We start from the raw sequence: 15462 nt of genomic DNA, 5'->3' as shown, positions 1-15462 counted from the left end.
TTATACATGGAATATTATTCAACATGTCCTCAACTGGGATTTGAACACACAACCTATTGGTTCACGACATCTTCCTGCTATGCCTCCATGTCTGTGACTGATTTCACCCGTATTTTGCACTTCTCAACTCTGTTAAAAGAACACTTTAAGAAAAACTATTGTATTTATCATAGTGATGAAGGAGTGTCATTAAAATGGAAAACTATTCCCCACCAACATAAGACAACTATACTGAAAACCCCTAAAATTACTCAATTACTGTAAGTAAATCAATCAATCCAATAAATAAATCAAATGTATTTATAAAGCCCAGACTAAAACCCCAAACAGCAAGCAATGCAGGTGTAGAAGCACGGTGGCTAAGGAGAAACTCCCTAGAAAGGTATGAACCTAGAGAGGAACCAGGCTATGACGGGTGGCCAGTCTTCTTCTGGCTGTGCCGGGTGGAGTTTGAACATCTTGGCCATGCACTGTTATAAACGTTCATAGATGACCAGCAGGGTCAAAAAATTATAATCTCAGTGGTTGTAGAGGGTGCAACAGGTCAGCGCCTCAGGAGTAAATGTCAGTTGGCTTTTTCATAGCATTCAGAGTTAGAGACAGCGGGTGTGGTAGAGCGAGAGAGAGTCGAAAACAGCAAGTCCGGGACAAGGTAGCTTGTCCGGTGAACAGGTCAGGGTTCCATAGCCGCAGGTAGAACATTTGAATGTAAATCAAATCAATGATGAGAGAATAGTCAGACAAACTGACACGGACATGGTGCAGTAACGGGAAGATCGGAATGATGTGAACCAAGAGATTGTGCGTTCAAATCTCACATCAGGACATGTTGAATCATAATTACTGTCTAAATGAACATGCACAGTGTAATTATGTATGTCAACCAGTGTCAAATATCTAAGTTGAAAACATTATGTTAAAACCACTGAGTGTGTAACCAGTTGCACAGCCATTTTGTTTTTTTAGTTAAGATGCCCAAACAATAGTTGAAAGAACATATCAGACAAGTTAAGCAAACATATCAATTTATGTTGATGGAATTTTTGGCCATGTTTGTTTCAAGTAGGAGTTAAGTTTGGGCCAACTAATAATGTTAAATTCAGGTAACTGTCATGCCCTGGCCATAGAGAGGCTTTTGTTCTCTATTTTGGTTAGGCCAGGGTGTGACTAGGGTGGGCATTCTAGTTTCTTTATTTCTATGTTTTCTGTTTCTATGTTTTGGCCGGGTATGGTTCTCAATCAGGGACAGCTGTCTATCGTTGTCTCTGATTGGGAATCATACTTAGGCAGCCTGTTTTGCCACCTTAGTTGTGGGTAGTTGTCTGTGTTAGTGGCCTGTATAGCCCTAGTCAGCTTCACGTTCGTTTTTTGTTGTTTCTTATTTTTGTTTGGCGACATTCATAATAAAAAGAAATGTACGCTCACCACTCTGCACCTTGGTCACGGTCATTTCCACCATGACGACGGTCGTGACAGTAACACTTTTAACCGAGAAGTTATGTAAACAAAAAAAAACGTCTGTGGGACCAGTTACTTAAAGATGAGCTATGCAGAAATCTCTTTGCCATTTCCTAGTTCGCCTAATTTCAGTTTGGGACAAAACAATCAAGTAGAGAATCATTGTTCCATCTAATTGCTGTGAATATATATTTCCCAGAACCCAAAAATATTGTGTTTTCAGCTGTTTTGAAGCTGGTGCACAAAATCGAAAGTAAAGACAAAAAAAAAAACGAAACTTAAACACGGGAAGCATAGAAATAGGGAACATAGAACAGATCTACCACTTCTTAGAGTTGATTTCAGTACGTGACAGATCTATAACTCACATTTCTATGTGCATTTTGAGTAACAATTAGTTGAAACAACTATAATTTACAGTGTACATTATTGCATATATTTGATGAATAAATAAAATGGTCTTTGATGATGGTACACACACACACACGGGCTGCTCCGTTCTGAAAATAACCCTGTCCTATAAAAGAACAATAGCTTCTATCTGGCTCGCAGGTGCTAGTCCAGAGTGAGGGGTCTGGTGTACTCATAGTGTACTCATAGTGTACTCATAGTGTACTCATCGTGTACTCATAGTGTACTCATAGTGTACTCATAGTGTACTCATCGTGTACTCATCGTGTACTCATCGTGTACTCATAGTGTACTCATAGTGTACTCATCGTGTGATCATCGTGTACCGTGTGACTCCCCTATAGACTGTTGGTCTCTTGGAGAAAGGGATACTGTAGAAGAAGACTGTCATGAAAGACCCCAGATGACCTATTGATTGACACTGTTATTTTCCTTCTAGAACCTTTAAAAAAAACATTTAACCTGGGAAGACTGTATTTTTGACTGTATCTTTTATTTATTGCATGTGTAACTGTGTTGTTGTTTGTGTCGAACTGCTTTGCTTTATCTTGGCCAGGTCGCAGTTGTACATGAGAACTTGTTCTCAACTAGCCTACCTGGTTAAATAAAGGTGAAATAAAATAAATAAAAGACCCTTGAGGTGAGAAACCTATTTTGTCAGGGGATCTACTCACTTCCTCAGGGTGAGAGAACGAGCCACTTCTAGAGTAAGCCAATAATAACAGGCAGATTCGACAAGACTGATTCATCTCTGAAAAGACGGATGCATCTTCAGATCTGGACAGTCATCTACAAGGCTGGGTTATAGACGACACCATTTAAATAATAATAAAATAGTATCTCTCTATGAGGTAGACACTGACGTTTAGCTACAGGAGCAGGGATTTGTTTTGTCCATTTTGTTTATTTGAGCGTAGTCATAAACCAGACAGGAATGGATGACATGGGAAGGGAAAAGGGGGATACCTAGTCAGTTGTACAACTGAATGCCTTCAACTGAAATGTGTCTTCCGCATTTAACCCAACCCCTCTGAATCAGAGGGGTGCAGGGGGGGCTGCCTTAACCGACATCCATGTCTTCGGCGCCCGGGGAACAGTGGGTTAACTGCCTTGTTCAGGGGCAGAACGACAGATTTTCACCTTGTCAACTCAGGGATTCGATCTAGCAACCTTTCGGTTACTAGTCCAACGCTTTAACCACTAGGTTACCTGCCGCCCCAAACTTATGTTTGTCAAACTAGATTAGGTCTCTAAGTAGAGTCGCAATTCAATGATGTCCTATCTGTCTCGCTAAGTTACCGTGTAATTCAATGATGTCCTATCTCTCTCGCTAAGTTACCGTGTAATTCAATGATGTCCTATCTGTCTCGCTAAGTTACCATGTAATTTAATGATGTCCTATCTGTCTCGCTAAGTTACCATGTAATTTAATGATGTCCTATCTGTCTCGCTAAGTTACCGTGTAATTCAATGATGTCCTATCTGTCTCGCTAAGTTACCATGTAATTTAATGATGTCCTATCTGTCTCGCTAAGTTACCGTGTAATTCAATGATGTCCTATCTGTCTCGCTAAGTTACCATGTAATTTAATGATGTCCTATCTGTCTCGCTAAGTTACCATGTAATTTAATGATGTCCTATCTGTCTCGCTAAGTTACCATGTAATTTAATGATGTCCTATCTGTCTCGCTAAGTTACCATGTAATTTAATGATGTCCTATCTGTCTCGCTAAGTTACCATGTAATTTAATGATGTCCTATCTGTCTCGCTAAGTTACCATGTAATTTAATGATGTCCTATCTGTCTCGCTAAGTTACCATGTAATTTAATGATGTCCTATCTGTCTCGCTAAGTTACCGTGTAATTTAATGATGTCCTATCTGTCTCGCTAAGTTACCGTGTAATTTAATGATGTCCTATCTGTCTCGCTAAGTTACCGTGTAATTTAATGATGTCCTATCTGTCTCGCTAAGTTACCATGTAATTTAATGATGTCCTATCTGTCTCGCTAAGTTACCATGTAATTTAATGATGTCCTATCTGTCTCGCTAAGTTACCGTGTAATTCAATGATGTCCTATCTGTCTCGCTAAGTTACCGTGTAATTTAATGATGTCCTATCTGTCTCGCTAAGTTACCGTGTAATTCAATGATGTCCTATCTGTCTCATTAAGTTACCGTGTAATTCAATGATGTTCTACACTGATCAAAAATATGAACGCAACATGTAAAGTGTTGGTCCCAGGTTCCATGTGTTGAAATAAAAGATCCCATTTTCCATATACACAAAAATATTATTTCTGTAAAATGTTGTACACAAATTTGTAAATATCCCTGTTAATTAGCATTTCTCCTTTTGCCAAGATAATCCATCTACCTACCTGACAGGTGTGGCATATCAAGAAGCTGATTAAACAGCATGATCATTACACAGGTGCCCCTTGTGCCTGGGACAATAAAAGGCCACTCTAAAATGTGCAGTTTTGTCACAACACAATGCCACAGATGTCTAAAGTTTGAGTGTGCAGGTGGCATGCTGACTGATAGAATGTCCACCAGAGCTGTTGCCAGAAAACTGAATGTTAATTTCTCTACCATAATCCGCCTCCAACGTTGTTTTAGAGAATTTGGCAGTACGTCCAACCAGCCTCACGACCGCAGACCACGTGTATGGCGTTGTGTGGGCGAGCGCTTTGTTGATGTCAACGTTGTGAACAGAGTGCACCATGGTGACGGTGTGGTTATGGTTTGGGCAGGCATAATTTACGGACAACGACCACAATTGTTCTATCCGTCTCGTTAAGTTACCACACCTGTTAGTTACCACACCGATTAGTTACCGCACCTGTTAGTTACCGCACCTGCTAGTTACCGCACCTGCTAGTTACCGCACCTGCTAGTTACCGCACCTGCTAGTTACCGCACCTGCTAGTTACCGCACCTGCTAGTTACCGCACCTGCTAGTTACCGCACCTGTTTGTTACCGCACCTGTTAGTTACCGCACCTGTTAGATACCACACCTGTAATATATTACATTCAGACAATGGAGAGGAATACTAGAGAAAATGACTGGTAATATACTGACAAACCACAGTGTGTATTTAGTATCTACCACACACACACACACACACACACACACACACACACACACATCGGGAGTATTTCTCTACACCATTTCTTCACGGAAGGCTACCTCAGGACACACACACACACACACACACACACACACACACACACACACAAGTGACTTGGATGGGAACTGCTCCGCTCAGATAGTGAGAGAATTCAGTTCCCATCCAAGTCACTAGTAAGATAATCCACATCCTGCTGCAGGGTTTAAAGCTGCAGCAGCTCCCTACAAGATTAGCTGTGTTTAATCACCTCACGTTCCTACCATATTGCCCAGGAATGGGCAACTTTGATGGGGGTGAACTCATCATGAGGGTCCATAGTGGTCTGCATACCAACACATACAAATCAAATCAAAGTTTATTTGTCACGTGCGCCGAATACAACAGGTGTAGTAGACGTTACAGTGAAATGCTTACTTACAAGCTCTAACCAATGGTGCGTGAAAAAAGGTATGTGTGTGTGTGTGTGTGTGTGTGTGTGTGTGTGTGTGTGTGTGTGTGTGTGTGTGTGTGTGTGTGTGTGTGGGTAAGTAAAGAAATAAAACAACAGTAAAAAGACATTTGAAAATAAGAGTAGCAAGGCTATATACAGACACCGGTTAGTTGGGCGTATTGAGGTAGTATGTACATGTAGGTATCGTTAAAGTGACTATACATATATGATGAACAGGGAGTAGCAGTAGCGTAAAAGGAGGGGTTGGTGGGAGGTGGGACACAATGCAGATAGCCCAGTTAGCCAATGTGCAGGAGCACTGGTTGGTCGGGACAATTGAGGTCGTATGTACATGGATGTATAGTTAAAGTGACAATGTATATAAGATAAACAGAGAGTAGCAGCAGCGTAAAAGAGGGGTTGGCGGGAGGTGGGACTGTAATCAACCTATTTGTGCATTGGAACTACTTAACTCTCTTTAACTAAATGTTTTATACCAGTAACATTTTATTTAACGAGGCAAGTCAGTTAATTAGAACAAATTCTTATTTACAATGACGGCCTACACCGGCCAAGCCCGGGCGACGCTGGGCCAATTGTGCACCTCCCTATGGGACTCCCAATCACGGCCAGTTGTGATTTCCTTGAATGCTAAAAATGTTTTGCCATTGGGTGTTGAGAAAATGTTGCAGTTTTAAAGTAAGTTTTCTGCAAATCTACACATTTTGCCATGGGGCGGAGAAAACAAATGTGCAATGTTATAGCTAATTTCCTGCAATTCTACAAATTTTATCATGGACTTGAGATAATGTTTTGCAGTTTTAAAGCTAATGTCCTGCAATGTTATACATTTTGCCATGACCTATGTCATGTTAATATTATATCTGAATGAGAGTGACTGACAAAGTCAAGGCAGGCCCCCTGGAGGTCAGGGCCCCTGGGCACATGCCCTGTGTGCCCGGATGGTATTCCGTCGATTACTACAAATGTAGATAGCTGGCTAGGTTAACTTACCAATCTAACCATTGTTACAGTGACTGTCAGTGACATAACAAGATAAAAACTGCACAACCAAATTTATAAATTATATCTTGGTGTGTATTCTACTATTCTGTCAACAGTAAGTTGAGACCCAGACTGAGTTCCTTTTGTTTTTGGTTAAGGGCCCCCGTTTTTGGATATTGATCCGCAGGCCTACAAAAAGGGGGCATGTGGCCTGCAGTACGCCAGTTGCTCATCCCTGCTATGACCCTATAACCGTGTGTGTGTGTGTGTGTGTATACCTTATAACCCTGGTCCTGGAACACTTAGGAATACATCACATGGAATGAAATGAAACCTCTTGACAGTTCAGTAATATCTAACAAATTACACAACATATACCCAATACACACAAATCTAAGTAGAAATGAATTAAGAATATATAAATATGGAAGAGCAATATCAGAGCGGAACGGACTAAGATACAGTAGAATAGTATAGAAAACAGTATATACATATGAGATGAGTAATGCCAGATATGTAAACATTAAGTGACTAAGATACAGTAGAATAGTATAGAAAACAGTATATACATATGAGATGAGTAATGCCAGATATGTAAACATTAAGTGACTGAGATACAGTATAGAATACAGTATATACACATGAGATGAGTAATACCAGATATTTAAACATTATTAAGTGACTAAGATACAGTATAGAATACAGTATATACACATGAGGTGAGTAATGCCAGATATGTAAACATTAAGTGACTAAGATACAGTATAGAATACAGTATATACACATGAGATGAGTAATGCCAGATATGTAAACATTAAGTGACTAAGATACAGTATAGAATACAGTATATACACATGAGATGAGTAATGCCAGATATGTAAACATTAAGTGACTAAGATACAGTATAGAATACAGTATATACACATGAGGTGAGTAATGCCAGATATGTAAACATTAAGTGACATTGGATATGTACATAGAAATACAGCAAAGTTTGCCCTTAAAAGTATGTCAAGTATTCAGCAGTTTAGCAGACTGCTGATGTTAGCCTACTTACAGTATGTTTCTGCTCTGCATCATGCAGCAATACACCTGTTACTGTAAAATATAATGCAGCAATACACCTGTTACTGTAAAATATAATGCAGCAATACACCTGTTACTGTAAAATATAATGCAGCAATACACCTGTTACTGTAAAATATAATGCAGCAATACACCTGTTACTGTAAAATATAATGCAGCAATACACCTGTTACTGTAAATATAATGCAGCAATACACCTGTTACTGTAAAATATAATGCAGCAATACACCTGGGCTGTTACTGTAAAATATAATTCAGCAATACACCTGGGCTGTTACTGTAAAATATAATGCATCAATACACCTGGAATGTTACTGTAAAATATAATGCATCAATACACCTGGGCTGTTACTGTAATACGTAGTGCATCAATACACCTGGGCTGTTACTGTAATACGTAGTGCATCAATACACCTGGGCTGTTACTGTAATACGTAGTGTATCAATACACCTGGGCTGTTGCTGTAATATGTCATGCAGCAATACACCTGGGATGTTACTGTAAAATATAATGCATCAATACACCTGGGCTGTTACTGTAATACGTAGTGCATCAATACACCTGGGCTGTTACTGTAATACGTAGTGCATCAATACACCTGGGCTGTTACTGTAATACGTAGTGTATCAATACACCTGGGCTGTTGCTGTAATATGTCATGCAGCAATACATCTGGGATGTTACTGTAATACGTAGTGCATCAATACACCTGGGCTGTTACTGTAATACGTAGTGCATCAATACACCTGGGCTGTTGCTGTAATATGTCATGCAGCAATACACCTGGGATGTTACTGTAATACTGTGTTTCTGTGTGTTAGCAAGCAGACTCGGCGTTCAGGAGACAGACAGACAGGCGTGCATGGCCTCATTTGGTTCACATCCTCTCCCCTCAGGCATGATGCCGGCCTCAGCCTCTGCCTGTCTCTGACTGTCTGTATGTTAAAATATTCATGTGAAACTGCATGCTTAATAGACCCTGCTGCTGGCCTGAATGGATCATGAGGACTGGCACTCTGACTGGAGGAGGAGGAGGAGGAGGAGGAGGAGAAGAAGAAGAGGAAGAGGGAGAGGGAGAGGGGGAGAGAGAGAGAGAGAGAATATATATATATATTCCCTGTGGGGCAAAAGGAAGATGACACAACGACATAGCTACCTCTGTGTTTAGTGCCTTGTCATGAGGTTATGTTGTGTGGTAGTGCTTCTACATCACCTTACTGCCAAGTGGAAACAGAGAGTAGATCGTGTTTCCTTTTGTACCACCAGGAAGTCTCAGTAAATCCATGTCGTCATGCATGGCGGCTACATTAACATCTTTCCAGTAGAATGAACAGGTCAGTGATTAATTAAGACTCGTCTGTCTTCATGTCTGATGGAGCTTATCTTGTACACTGTACACAGTAATCCTGAGCTACAGGAGGGGAGGGAGGGAGGGAAGAGGAGAGGAGAGGAGGGGACGAGGGAAGGAACTGTACAGGTGACGTTGCCATGGTGCCAAGTCCTCCTCTTCTCATGTGTCACGTTTTAACACCACCACCCTGGAGCATCACTTTGGTTGTTATGACAACAGACAGGAAGAGGAAAAACAGAATACTAGCTGCATAGTGTAACTAGCTTTGGTAACTATACAGAACTCTGTATGGTAAAGTGTTACCCATGTTTCTTTCACTGAAAATGCATTGACATTTGTACAGTTATTTGCCCTACTAATTTGTGTGAATGTCATTTGAAAAGCCGTTTGACATATCTGACCCCAACAACTGTTGAGTTCATGACTTGAAATCAACTTTTTACTGTGTGAGAAAACATGTTGGCACCTGTCTGGTCATTATGACCCTGTGAGACCTGGCAGCACAGCTTCAGGTGAAAGAAATATGTACCGCCAGCATTTTGAAAAGTCCAACGGCCTCCTCTCCTCTCCTCTCCTCTCCTCTCCTCTCCTCTCGTATACTCTCTTCTCTTCCCCTCCCCCTCTCCTCCCTCTCCTCTCCTGCCTCTCCTCACCTCTCCTGCCTCTCCTCACCTCTCCTATACTCTCCTCTCCTCTCCTACCTCCCCTTCCCTATATTCTCTTCCCCTCCCCCTCTCCTCCCTCTCCTGTCCTCTCCTCTCCTACCTTCCCACTCTTCTCTTCCCCTCCCCCCTCTCATCACTCTCTCCTCTCCTACCTTCCCTCTCCTCGTCCTCCTCTCCTGTCCTGTCCTCTCATCTCCTCCCTCCCCTTCCATATCCTCGTCCCCTCCCATCCATAAGGACCAACTACCAAGACAACCACTTAAGTAAGTTCAAATGTCATTTTATTCAACATTTTGGCTTGCAGAGGTCCTGCTAGGTCCTTTTCCAAGCAACTGTATTTCATAACGTCGGACTGTGAATCGCATGTTGCTATGCTATCTCAGGATGATTTTCAGCAACCGTGTGCCTAAAGAAATAATACACACTGTTGTCATCATATATGCATAGTCACTTTAACCATATCTACATGTACATACTACCTCAATAAGCCTGACTAACCGGTGTCTGTATGTAGCCTCACTACTGTATATAGCCTCGCTACTGTTATATAGCCTGTCTTTTTACTGTTATTTTTATTTCTTTACTTACCTATTGTTCACCTAATACCTTTTTTGTGCTATTGGTTAGAGCCTGTAAGTAAGCATCTCACTGTAAGGTCTACACCTGTTGTATTTGGCGCACTTGACAAAAAAACGTTGATTTGATTTGTTACATTTGTCTTGTTCGTTCCGGCTGTTGCATCATTATCTGAGCGCCGCACATCATGAGCCAAGGTGCTACTTTGTATAATTAAGCAATAATGCATGAGGAGGTGTGGTATATGGCCAATATACCACATCTAAGGGCTGGAGTGCAGTGCCTGGTTACAGCCCTTAGACGTGGTATATTGGCCATATACCACAACCCCCCCCCCCCCCCCCCCCCCCGATGTTCCTTATTGCTATTATAAACTGGTTACCGACGTAATTAGAGCAGTAACAAGAAGTATTTAGTCATACCCGTGGTATACTGTCTGATATACCATGGCTTTCAGCCAATCAGCATTCAGGGCTCCAACAGCCCCAGTTTATAATTTCACATTAAACCTCTGAGAGTGAAGAGGACGTTCAGCACCTCTTGGAGGACAGTGAAGGGCTTTACCAATTGGACCTAGAGCAAAACATCTGTCCCATCATCTGGGAGAGCATGGGTAGCACCACTATGAAGTAGTCCATTTTCTTCTAATAATGTTTTTGGAGGGGTGATTATATTTCCCACTGTTTCCCAACTATCCCTGAGACCCCGAACTTCCCACAGGGAGTGGGGTCACAGTTTGGGTTAAGTGTCTTGCTCGAGGGCACAGCGGTATATGTTTTACCTTGTCTGCTCCGGGATTCGAACCAGTCGGGTTCCCAATGCTCTAATCTGGGGGCTACCTGCTGCTGCTTCCTCCTACTACTTCTATGAGTCGGTAAACAAACTGAAAGGGTGCATACTGCCCCCTGGAGGGTGTTGTCTGAACCGGTATAAAGACAAGGTTGGTGATTTATTGCCCCCTGGAGGGTGTTGTCTGAACAGGTATAAAGACAAGGTTGGTGATTTACTGCCCCCTGGAGGGTGTTGTCTGAACAGGTATAAAGACAAGGTTGGTGATTTACTGCCCCCTAGAGGGTGTTGTCTGAACAGGTATAAAGACAAGGTTGGTGATTTACTGCCCCCTGGAGGGTGTTGTCTGAACAGGTATAAAGACAAGGTTGGTGATTTACTGCCCCCTGGAGGATGTTGTCTGAACAGGTATAAAGACAAGGTTGGTGATTTACTGCCCCCTGGAGGGTGTTGTCTGAACAGGTATAAAGACAAGGTTGGTGATTTACTGCCCCCTGGAGGATGTTGTCTGAACAGGTATAAAGACAAGGTTGGTGACTTACTGCCCCCTGGAGGGTGTTGTCTGAACAGGTATAAAGACAAGGTTGGTGATTTACTGCCCCCTGGAGGGTGTTGTCTGAACAGGTATAAAGACAAGGTTGGTGATTTACTGCCCCCTGGAGGATGTTGTCTGAACAGGTATAAAGACAAGGTTGGTGATTTACTGCCCCCTGGAGGGTGTTGTCTGAACAGGTATAAAGACAAGGTTGGTGATTTACTGCCCCCTGGAGGGTGTTGTCTGAACAGGTATAAAGACAAGGTTGGTGATTTACTGCCCCCTGGAGGATGTTGTCTGAACAGGTATAAAGACAAGGTTGGTGATTTACTGCCCCCTGGAGGGTGTTGTCTGAACAGGTATAAAGACAAGGTTAGTGATTTACTGCCCCCTGGAGGATGTTGTCTGAACAGGTATAAAGACAAGGATGGTGATTTACTATTTTTTTCCAAACAAAAAAATAAATGAAGGTTTTTATATTGTTGGCATCTATGGGTTCAAGGACAAATCGCAATAGGAATAGAAAATCAACTATCATGTAAATCAGGTGATTTATAAATGAGTTACAGAAATCTATCAATGAAGGCTGAAGGGGAGGACTGTACAACAAACACATTGAATTAAAATGTACTTCTACTTCATGATTCTGGCAAGTGTTCATGTGCACTAGGAATATCCAGGAAGTATCATCCAGGAACAGCCCAGGAAGTTTATTTATATTTATTTGATTTCATCTTTATTTAACCAGGGTAGGCCAGTTGAGAACAAGTTCTCAATTACAACTGCGATCCTGGCCAAAATAAAGCAAAGCAGTGCGACACAAAACAACAACACAGAGTTACACATGGAATAAAACAAACATAGAGTCAATAATACAATAGAAAAAAATCTATATACAGTGAGTGCAAATGAGGTAAGATAAGGGAGGTAAAGGCAATAAATAGGCTATAGTGACGAAATAATTACAATTTAGCAATTTAACACTGGAGTGATTGATGTGCAGAAGATGAATGTGCAAGTAGACATACTGGGGTGCAAAGGAGCAAGATAAATCAATAAATACAGTATGGGGATGAGGTAGTTGGATGGGCTATTTACAGATGGGCTATGTACAGGTGCAATGATCTGCAAGCTGCTCTGACAGCTGGTGCTTAAAGTTAGTGAGGGAGTTATGAGTCTCCAGCTTCAGTGATTTTTGCAATTCGTTCCAGTCATTGGCAGCAGAGAACTGGAAGGAAAGGCGGCCAAAGGAAGAATTGGCTTTGTGGGTGACCAGTGAAATATACCTGCTGGAGCCCGTGCTATGGGTGGGTGCTGCTATGGTGACCAGTGAGCTGAGATAAGGCGGAGCTTTACCTAGCAAGTACTTATAGATGACCTGGAGCCAGTGGGTTTGGCTACGATTATCAAGCGTGGGCCAGCCGACGAGAGCATACAGGTCGCAGTGGTGGGTAGTATATGGGGTCTTGGTGACAAAACGGATGGCACTGTGATAGACTACATCCAATTTGCTGAGTAGAGTGTTGGAGGCTATTTTGTAAATGACATCGCCGAAGTCAAGGATCGGCAGGATAGTCAGTTTTACGAGGGTATGTTTGGCAGCGTGAGTGAAGGAGGCTTTGTTGCGAAATAGGAAGCCGATTCTAGATTTAATTTTGGGTTGGAGATGCTTAGTGTCAGTCTGGAAGGAGAGTTTACAGTCTAACCAGACACCCAGGTATTTTTAGTTGTCCACATATTCTAAGTCAGAACCGTCCAGAGTAGTGATGTTGGATGGACGGAAGTATCAAAGTTCAGAGGGAAGAAGGCTACTGGCTCTTCCATGCCACACCCCTGTTTTCACCACCTATCAGACATCTTTACAGAAGATTATTATACTGTGTACTCATTTGCTATTTGATATGCTTGGGTTGAACGTGTTAAGATCTAGTCTGGTTCCCAATCTGTTTGTGTTATATAGCGAATGACCGTAGCTGTCAAGACAGTACATTATCTGAGAACAGGCTATCAGGGGCCTATGGAGGGAATCCCTTTCATGATTTCTGCTGTTTTATAGCCATGAGCTTTAAATGGTGCCCCCCCGCCTCTTAAAGACTTAAATGATATTCCTCTCTGTGAGGAGAGAGTCTGTGTTCCTCTGAAATGAATCTACTTCGCAAATGTGTCATCAAACGCAGGGCACTGAAGTGTGATGAGAGCTGTGGGAGTCAGACAGCTTGTTAGATGACTTACCCTCAGTGTTTCTCAGTGACTCTCTTTTGATGTTTTGTCCCTTTGGTCTCTTCTTTTACTGTCTGTATGAGCTGTTAGTCAGTAGCTCAGTGGTTCCCAAACTTTTTATAGTCCCGTACCCCTTCAAAACGTTTTCCTCCAGCTGTGTACCCGTATCTCGCACCAGGGTCAGCGTACTCTCAAATGTTGTCATTGTAAGCCTGCCACACACACACTATACGATACATTTATTAAATATAAGAATGAATGTGAGTTTTTGTCACAACCCGGCTCGTGGGAAGTAACAAAGAGCTCTTATCGGAACCCAGGGCACAAATAATAATAATAATCAATAATTTTGCTCTTTAGTTAGTCATCTTACATATAAAAAATGATTTGTTCATTGAAAATTGTGAAAAACTCAGCACAGGTTAATGAGAAGGGTGTGGTATTTTGTTATTTTATTAGGATCCCCATTAGCTGTCGCAAAAGCAGCAGCTACTCTTCCTGGGGTTCCACACAAAACATGGAACATAATACAGAACAACATTAGACAGAACTACACACATTTTGTAAAAAGACACACGTAGCATATCAATGCTTACACACAAACGATCTAGGTCAGATAGGGGAGAGGCGTTGTTTTATCTGTTTTTTGAAACCAGGTTTGCTGTTTGTTTGAGCAATATGAGATGGAAGGAAGTGTGCTTGAAAGGATGCACATAACTCTGCAATGTTGGGTTGTATTGGAGAGAGTCGCAGTCTTAAATCATTTTCCACACACAGTCTGTGCCTGTATTTAGTTTTCATGCTAGTGAGGGCTGAGAATCCACTCTCACATAGGTACGTGGTTGTAAAGGGCATCAGTATCTTAACTGCGTGATTTGCCAAGGCAGGATACTCTGAGCACAGCCCTATCCAGAAATCTGGCAGTGGCTTTTGATTAAATTCCATTTTCACAGAGCCGCTTGTTGCAATTTCAATGAGGCTCTCTTGTTCAGATGTAGGTAAGTGGATTGGAGGCAGGGCATGAAAGGGATAACGAATCCAGTTGTTTGTGTCATCCGTTTCGGGAAAGCACCTGCGTAATTGCGCACCCTACTCACTCAGATGCTTTGCTATATCACATTTGACATTGTCCGTAAGCTTGAGTTCATTTGCACACAAAAAATCATACAATGATAGAAAAACCTGTGTGTTGTCCTTGTTAATGCAGACAGAGAAGAGCTCCAACTTCTTAAGCCTCAATTTTGTCCCGTACATTGAATATAGTTCCTTTAATCCTAGATTCAGATCACTCAAGCGAGAAAAACATCACCCAGAGCATTGGGCCAGTAACCGAAAGTTTGCAGGATCAAATCGCCGAGCTGACAAGGTAAAAATCTGTTGTTCTGCCCCTGAACAAGGCAGTTAACCCACTGTTCCCCTGAACAAGGCAGTTAACCCACTGTTCCCCTGAACAAGGCAGTTAACCCACTGTTCCCCTGAACAAGGCAGTTAACCCACTGTTCCCCTGAACAAGGCAGTTAACCCACTGTTCCCCTGAACAAGGCAGTTAACCCACTGTTCCCCTGAACAAGGCAGTTAACCCACTGTTCCCCTGAACAAGGCAGTTAACCCACTGTTCCCCTGAACAAGGCAGTTAACCCACTGTTCCCCTGAACAAGGCAGTTAACCCACTGTTCCCCTGAACAAGGCAGTTAACCCACTGTTCCCTGGTAGGCAAGAATTTGTTCTTAACTTACTTGCCTAGTTAAATAAAAAGCTGTCCCAGGCCTGCCATGTCTGTTGACTCATCCAGCTGTAAC

The sequence above is a fragment of the Salvelinus namaycush genome, chromosome 19 (genome assembly GCF_016432855.1).
Source record: "Salvelinus namaycush isolate Seneca chromosome 19, SaNama_1.0, whole genome shotgun sequence".
In the NCBI taxonomy this organism is placed as follows: Eukaryota; Metazoa; Chordata; class Actinopteri; order Salmoniformes; family Salmonidae; genus Salvelinus; species Salvelinus namaycush.
Note: the sequence above shows the minus strand (reverse complement) of the source record.